The 8,165-nt window shown below is 41.6% G+C and overlaps 1 long non-coding RNA gene across 1 annotated transcript; it reads right to left on the reverse strand.

Moving 5' to 3' along the window:
• Positions 1-388: 388 nt before the first annotated feature.
• LOC143770519 (uncharacterized) lies at positions 389-7,570 on the reverse strand. The gene is made up of 4 exons (XR_013214655.1): positions 7,515-7,570; positions 3,031-3,179; positions 1,711-1,812; positions 389-502 (listed from the first exon to the last, which is right to left on the reverse strand). It is a non-coding gene; the product is annotated as an uncharacterized LOC143770519 (long non-coding RNA).
• Between the last annotated feature and the right edge of the window lie 595 nt (positions 7,571-8,165).

The raw sequence follows: 8,165 nt of genomic DNA on the forward strand, positions 1-8,165 counted from the left end.
TTGCTTTATAAGTGATATTTTTGCACCTATATTTGACTACATAAACAAAGAGTCTTGTAAAGCTCCAAACAAAGTTATTAAGGGGGGTTAGGAAGACCCCGTACATTTTCCCCAAAAAGTGTCAGCAATACTTGAGTTCGGACTGAGTGACTAAGAATTCCTAAATGTTGTAGCTTCTAAAATATCTGAAGATGTTACAACTTCTAGATTAAATATGGAATATCGGCTCTGGAGCGCAAACTGCTGCATGACAAGTGGAGAACAGATGGGCACTAAAGTATCAAAACTAGAAAGAATCTTAGAAACAAAATGCAACTTTGTAGCTAAAAGTGAAGTCTATGATTCTCCGCCACAGATATAGGCACACCTAGTGGGGGAGGAACGAATTCTCCGACATTGTGAATGTTATACTTTCTATAATCATTATTCATGCTAGTTAGATGTTACGTTAGTATACATACCCATGGTCCGGCTACTGCATCACAACTTTCCTTCTTTGCACCTATAAATAAGAATGTGTCAGTGCACAATAGCAGCGATCGGATCTCTTTATACACCGAGAGCTGCTACTGCGCAGGCGCCATTTTCAAATTGATTTATTTATTTTTTGTACTTGCTCAATAACATGAAAAACAGTGATTACCGGGACACTAAAAATGCCATTATGCTGCAGCGCTGCCATCAGAAGGGTTTTTTTTTAATTCAGTATGTACAGATGTTTTTTTTGTTTGTTTTTTTTTTTTTACACAGGACCCTGTAGGTTTGGATTTCTTTCTCCCTTCATTTATAAACTGCATTTTGTGATTACTTTTATTATCTTTCTCTAATATTTACATTTGTTTGGTGAACTCTAACATTTAAGTATGACAAACATGCAAAAGAATAGGAAATCAGGAAGGGGGCAAAGACTTTTTCACATAACTGTAACAATTCCGGAGCCTCTTTTCTTGACCTTATAATGTTCCTCTGTTGCTCCTACTGGAAATATATTAAACTGGTGTTTTGATTTACACAGTCTGATACTGCCAGTGTCGCTCATGGATGGACATGCCTTTTTGACAAGGGAAATGTCAAATTTATTCAGAAATCTCTATATATAATTTGAAGAATAACTTGCCGTTTGCTAAGACCCCTTAGGATCCGAAGGAGGGGGGGGGGCTCTGAAATCCCATGAATGGAGCTCTATAACACCCTCTGGATCGGATGCTCGGCCTCTGCTCTGTTCATTGTCTATGGGACTGCAGGGTGCAGCACTCCACTATATCCATCAGTCCCATAGACAATGAATGATTTAGGAGAAAGTAAAAGTGCACTCACCGGTTTTGAACAAATCTGAGCGGTTTATTCACATGTAATCATGCGGTGCAGGGAGGGTTCGTGAATACAAAAGCGGATGACAGCTGTTTCGTGCTAGGTGTGCACTTCAACAGATCCAATTTTTCCAAAAGCAGCACCAAGGTGAAACTTTTGTAGCGTTTTTTTTTTGTTTGTTTTTTGATAAAGGGCTTAGACGGTGATATTGGTCTTACACCCTGGAGCAATAAGGGTCTGACATATAGCGGCTGTGCGATTGCATTTTTTTCTTGTTCACTGTGGACAATGAATGATTTGTTTGTGGGGAATCATGGATATCCTTTTGTAAAGTAAACCCTAACTCCTCTGTATAAATCTATGTTTCATTAAATAGAGCCGTTACTGCTGTATACTCACAATTACCAACTTTTGTAACCACGGTCCTGGGCCACCAAAGGAGTGCGGCTCCTGCAATGTGTTTCTGGACACGTTCTCTGTACTCTTTTTTCTTTTTCACTTCTGCAGATTGGAGATTAATTCTAAGTAATTATAGCGGAAAGATCAGTGATAAACAATGTATCATCAGGTCATAAATCAATTGCTCCTTACAAGCAGGTGGTTTTGTGCCAAGCCCAAAAGTGGATTTTTAGCTACAGTTTGCCAGTTACACTTGGATACATTGTAACAGGATATTAAAGGGAACCTGACAGTAGATTCATGCTGCCCAAACCTCAGGAGGATGAGTCATTGACTCCATTATTGCAGCCGTGTCCGTTATTCTCTTATAGTCTGACTTTTCAGAGAAGACGTAAAGTTGTCCAGGGGTGAAGCGTGTCCAAGTGCGGTGCCCAGCCACAACATGGATTATGTGCAGACAAAGGAATACAGTAAGTGCCACAAAGAAACGAGAAGAATGTAAATATTTGAACACAACTGATACAATAAATCCTCCTATTGGATCACTAAGGCTACTTTCACACTAGCGTCGGGAACAACCCGTCGCTGTGCGTCGGGCCGCCATTCCCGACGCTAGCGTGGTCTCCGCCGCACAACGGGGGCAGCGGATGCATTTTTCCCACGCATCCGCTGCCCCATTGTGATGTGCGGGGAAGTGCGGGGAGGTGGGGGCGGAGTTCCGGCCGCGCATGCGCGGTCGGAAAAAGCGGACCGTCGGGAGCAAAAAACGTTACATGTAACGTTTTTTTCTCCCGACGGTCCGCTACCACACGCCCAAGCGTCGCAAAACGGACGCGACGTTTTGCAATGCGTCGCAAATGCGTCGCTAATGTTAGTCTATGACGAAAAAACGTATCCAGCAAGAACTTTTGCTGGATGCGTATTTTCGGCAAAACGACGCATTTGCGACGTATTGCAGTTAACGCTAGTGTGAAACTAGCCTAAGTGTCTCTTTTACTGGCTGTCAGACACCTGGCCGTGTTCCCGAGGGATCTTCCGGCTCCTTCCCTGCCAGGTAATGCTGGTTCTGGGCAATTTCCTCTAAAGTTCGCAGTGCAGGGTGTTAATGAATTTAGGAAGGAGAAGTTTTATGCTGTCAAAGACTTTAACTAAAACTTAGAAACTTTCACGAGATCCTCCCAATCACTTCCTGTTGCTGTTTTCTCAGAATTAATTTAAGGATCAGGACGAGGACTTGTATAAACTCCCAAGTTTCGCTTGTAGGACGAACGTCTCCCTGAGATAGAACAGCTAATAACAATGGACATTCTTGTTACTCACAGCACACATGAAGGACGGTCGCCATCTTTTGCACGGCCCCTCCTCGTCACTTCCTGCAAAACCGCTTTGTCATCACTTTTATTTTTACAGCTTGGACGCCGTCAAAACATTTCCTCCACGGCGAAAGTTCAACTGTAATACTACAACCTCTGAAAGGAAGGAAACTGTCTCAATTCCTCTGCTCAGTGTGACTTGGGACGCAGTGACTGACAGCTCAGCCGTCCAATCTAGTGCAGGGGCGGGCTGAGCTGACTGTGTAGTGATTGACAGCTCAGTCGTACAATCTGAGACTGGCAGGTGCTGAGCTTCCCCCAGGTGTTCCCTGTTCCAAGTGATATAAACACAAATTGCCGAAGGCAAAAAAAAAGGATCCCCTATTAAGTTTATTTTATTCATTTCATGGTATTAGTTAAAAAAATGAGACGTATATTGGCAACAGACTTGACCTAAATTATCAGCACATTTTAGTGATTTCTTAGAATCCTGGCTATCTACCAGATAAATCAATTTGTCGGATATCATTTCTCTATAATATGCATTTAACTCTGTCTCTTCACTTATTTGCTGTCTCTTTAAGACACACTGCAACAACTCACTTCCTATTCGATCCACTGTAGCTCTGCCCAGTACATGCAATTAACATTTAGTAGCCATTATCCTCCCCAACATGTTTCGCCTTGCGGCATCATCATGGGAATGATGTTATAATGAGCTGGCTGGGCGACAGTCAACCAATCCAATTAATGAGCACTTTGCATACTGATTTGCATTAACCAACAGTAGCATATAATTGCGCTGATCAATAGTGACCCATAGACTACCACAAAATGAGCTTACATGCTAAATTATAGGCTACCACTATTATTGGAACCTCCTCCTTCACAATGGAGAGAGGAGGTCACTCGTTCTGGACCAATAGTCTCCATATCCTTTTATCACTACATCAAAAAAGGATCTATTTCTAATTCAATTTATAAAAAAGTAATCACGTATTTGATCATTTCTATATAACAGTACCCCATAATCAGATTATTCCTGGAATTATTAATTCCTATGTAATAGGTAACTTTGTACTCGAACATTCCAAAAGAGCAATTATATTCTCTGTCCTGGAGTGTTATTACAAAAAAACATATAATGAAGCATTTCGTGTCACACAGATCACTATCCTCGTCAGACCCTAATAAAAGGACGGCAATACCCTTTTCCACTACAGTATGTCAATAAGACGCATGTTTCCAAGTTCAGGCTACAGCTATCATAAATAAGCAAATCCCATTCACCTGATATGTTATCACAATTATCTACATTAAGATTATTTTGTGTAATCATTAATTCACGAGCTTCACAGTCAATGTTATTCTCTGTAAAGCGCTGCGGAGCATGTTAGTGCTATATAAATAGAGATTATTAGTATTATACAGTATCATTCTCTCACATTTATAGAAAGGCTGAGCTTTGATTAAGACCCACGAGACTCCATCAGTGTAGACAGAATATCCACTTTTTGTAATAGTAATTTATCTAAATGACCCTTCCTGGGACCCATAATAACATGTCTGATCCCCTATACTTGTGTGGCAAGTTCTCATACGAGTTGAAAGGGATAGTGTCTAACTCTGTATTGTAGGTTATTGGTCACCGTAGGCCTGTGGTATATACTAGTATGTACTTCACCCTCTTGATCGAGGTGAGCTCCAGAAAATTGATATTTCTATCACCGATTTCATGTGTGAAGAACATACCTATCGCATTATTCTTGAGAAAAACTCAATGTCCCCATCCCAAAAAATCAGCACATCATTGATATATCTCCCCCAAAATAAAATGTGACATGCAGAAAAAGATAAATCCTTGCCAAAAACTAACATGTCCTCCCATCACCCTAAAAATAGGTTAGCAAACGTCAGTGCACAAGAACAGAGGTGTCAAACTGCATTCCTTCGAGGGCCGCCAACAGGTCATGTTTTCAGGATTTCCTTAGCATTCCACAAGGTGATGGAATTATTGCCTGTGCAGGTGATTAAATTATCTCCTGTGCAATACAAGGAAATCCTGAAAACATGACCTGTTGGCGGCCCTCGAGGAATGCAGTTTGACACCTCTGCACAAGAAAGTACCCATGGCGGTGCCCCATATGGGATGACAGAGGGCACCACCAAACGTAAAATTACTTAACTATTCACAGAATGAAGACATGTTATTTCATATGAGGAACATCTCAGGAAGCCATGTTCTATAGTATATATAGCAGTTTGAAAGCTATTTATCTATCCTGATGAAGGGGAAACCTGAAACTGGTGGATTTGGCTCCCTTTGTTTATTTGGATTGAGTTGTAAAAGTCTTTTTCCATTAATCCTTTTCCAACATTGGGCATAATAGTACGAAGATGTCAGACTCCCTCCCTTTGATATGGGCTCCAGCGCTGAGCCCACATGTCAGCAGTTTTGAACAGCATTCAACAGCCGCAGGTGGAATCGTGATCCACCCGCAGCTGTTAACCCGTTAAATGTTGCTGTCAAACTCTGACAGCGTCATTTAACTCGTGCTTCCGGCAAGCGTGCCAAAAATCCCGCCCATCAGTGAACCCGTCATGTGTTTGCAGGTCACTGATGGGTCGGCATGACAACCAGAGGTCTCCAGCAGACCTCTATGATTGTCACTGCCAGATTGCTATGAGCACCGCCCGGTAGTCGGCACTCATAGCAAGTCAGCAATTCTGCTACATATAGGCGATCTGATCATCGCCTGTATGTAGCAGAGCTGATTGGGTTATGGCAGCTTCTAGTCTCCCATGGAGACTGTTGTGGCATGCAAAAGTAAAACAATTTTTTTAAAATATTAAAAAAATAAAAGTTCAAATCACCCCCCTTTCACCCCACTCAAAATTAAACAATAAAAAAATCAAACCTACACATATTTGGTATCGCCACGCTCAGAATCGGCCAATCTATCAATATAAAAAAAATTAACTCGATCGCTAAACGGTGTAACAAGAAAAAAAGTTGAAACCCCAGTATTACGGGTTTTTTTTGGTCGCCGTGACATTGTATTAAAATGCAATAACGGGCGATCAAATTATTTTATCTGCACCAAAATGTTATTATTAAAAACGTCAGCTCGGTGTGCAAAAAATAAGCCTTCACCCGACCCCAGATCACAAAAAATCAAGACACTACGGGTATCGGAAAATGGTGCAATTTTTTGTAACTTTTAGAGGTTTTTTTCCACCACTTAAATAAAAAAATAACCTAGATATGTTTGGTGTCTATGAACTCGTAATGACCAGGAGAATCATAATGGCAGCTCAGTTTAAACGTTTAGTGAACATGGTAAAGAAAAAACCGGTTGGATTACACTTTTACACTGATCACCGGTTTCCTGACCTGAACTAGCAGCCTCATAGCACATGAGACCTGCAGCCGGTCCGGTAGTTGTGGTCCGTATATGGATGGTGAAACACTAATGCCCAAATCATATAGCAGGTGTTTGCCCTGTAGCGCCCCCGGTGGGGAAACCAAGTATTACAAACTGCCCATTCACATCAGTGGGTGACTATGTAATACAGACATGACGGATCCTCCAGACCTAGAGAAGCTCTTTATAACCTCTGTTCCTGAGGATCTTAAATAAAGGATCCCCCAAAAAATTTTTTTTCACAGAATTCACTTATAAGGTATGTAAATAGGGTGTCTAAAACAAAGACACAAAGGGAACAGTAAGGGAAGACAATGAGAAATATACAGTTGTATCCACCCGTCTGATCTGCTTTCCTATGAGCGATGTGTTTGCTATGAAGACAGGGATACAATAGATCTAAGCGATCACATGATCGCCGGGTGACAGATCGATCACCATGTTACTTGGGATCATTACGAAAAAGTAAATAAAAAAAAAAGAAAACAGAACAGATTTCAGCTCCTCATCTCTTGTCTGCAGTGTTGCCCCTTTTATAGGGGCCCCCCGATAACTGGGCAGTTGGGGCCCGGATTCTCACTATGTGCACCCTGACACATCTCCTGCCATATATTCCTTCTAATGACAATTTTATTTTAATATATTCCTTCTATTCATTGCCAACACAAAGCAACCAAAATAGACCGTCGTAAGAAGAGTGAAGGGGTTAATCGTGCGGATTCACAGCACTGAAAGGGTTAAATGGTCATATTCCAGATTGTTTAGAGCAATGACTAGTAGTCACACCCGCGCTCCGCTTCCGTTTGCGGGGAGGGCCCCGTCCACACCTTGTAAAAAAGGCGCAGTTAAGGGTTAACCGCTTTGTTTACTTTGTTCATTTGTGACTCATTATAAACGTATCAAAAAAAGTTTAAGTGAAACTTTCCCTCTTCCCAGTTACTTCTATTAGTAACTAAAGAGCAGGTTGTAGAAGCTCAGAAGTTTAAGTCATTAGAGGAGCCTCACTTTCTGGCCCTGAAATTAAAGTGATATAATTAACAGAAAAAATAAAATTCTGGCTACTTACAGGAGACGAGGAGCGGGCGGCCGGGCTGAGATCTGCTGCTAAGTGCTCAGTCAGAATCCGTCATGTGACCCTTATAGCCACGCGCAGTGTTTCCTGTACTACGTCATAGCTGGCTGCTTTCCCAGGAAAATCCTCCCATTTTACACATTTCATTTTTGTCTTCATTGCAGCAGCCACTACGTGCCGCCCCTCATGAGCACAGTCAGCAGAAAGTTTTTCTACTTGGACACAAGCACCGATAGGGCAGGAGAGTCAACCATTCCACACAAGGCAATTTTATTAGTTTTTTTTCCCTTCCCTTCTTTTAAGAGTCATAACTTTGCCATTTTCCCATCCCCAATATTCTTGTTTTTTTGCAGGACGAGTTGGTTTTGAACGACATTATTCAGGTCACCACATAATATACTGAAAAAAAAATGCAATTACAGAACATGGTCTTGGGGTTTTTTTGTATGCAGAGCCAGGGGAGTACGTAGAAAATCAGGGGGTCCCATAGCAGAAGTCATAACTCAGCCTCCAGGATAATGTTAAAAGTGCGAAGCCCGGCGGAGGATGTGGTCCGCCGCCATTGTACGCCACTGTTACATTTTCAACACTTTTATTGCATTTTTAGTGGGAAGTGCAATGTCTAAAAAACAGCAATTCTGACAT

This window comes from Ranitomeya variabilis, chromosome 4 (genome assembly GCF_051348905.1).
Source record: "Ranitomeya variabilis isolate aRanVar5 chromosome 4, aRanVar5.hap1, whole genome shotgun sequence".
Classification (NCBI taxonomy): Eukaryota; Metazoa; Chordata; class Amphibia; order Anura; family Dendrobatidae; genus Ranitomeya; species Ranitomeya variabilis.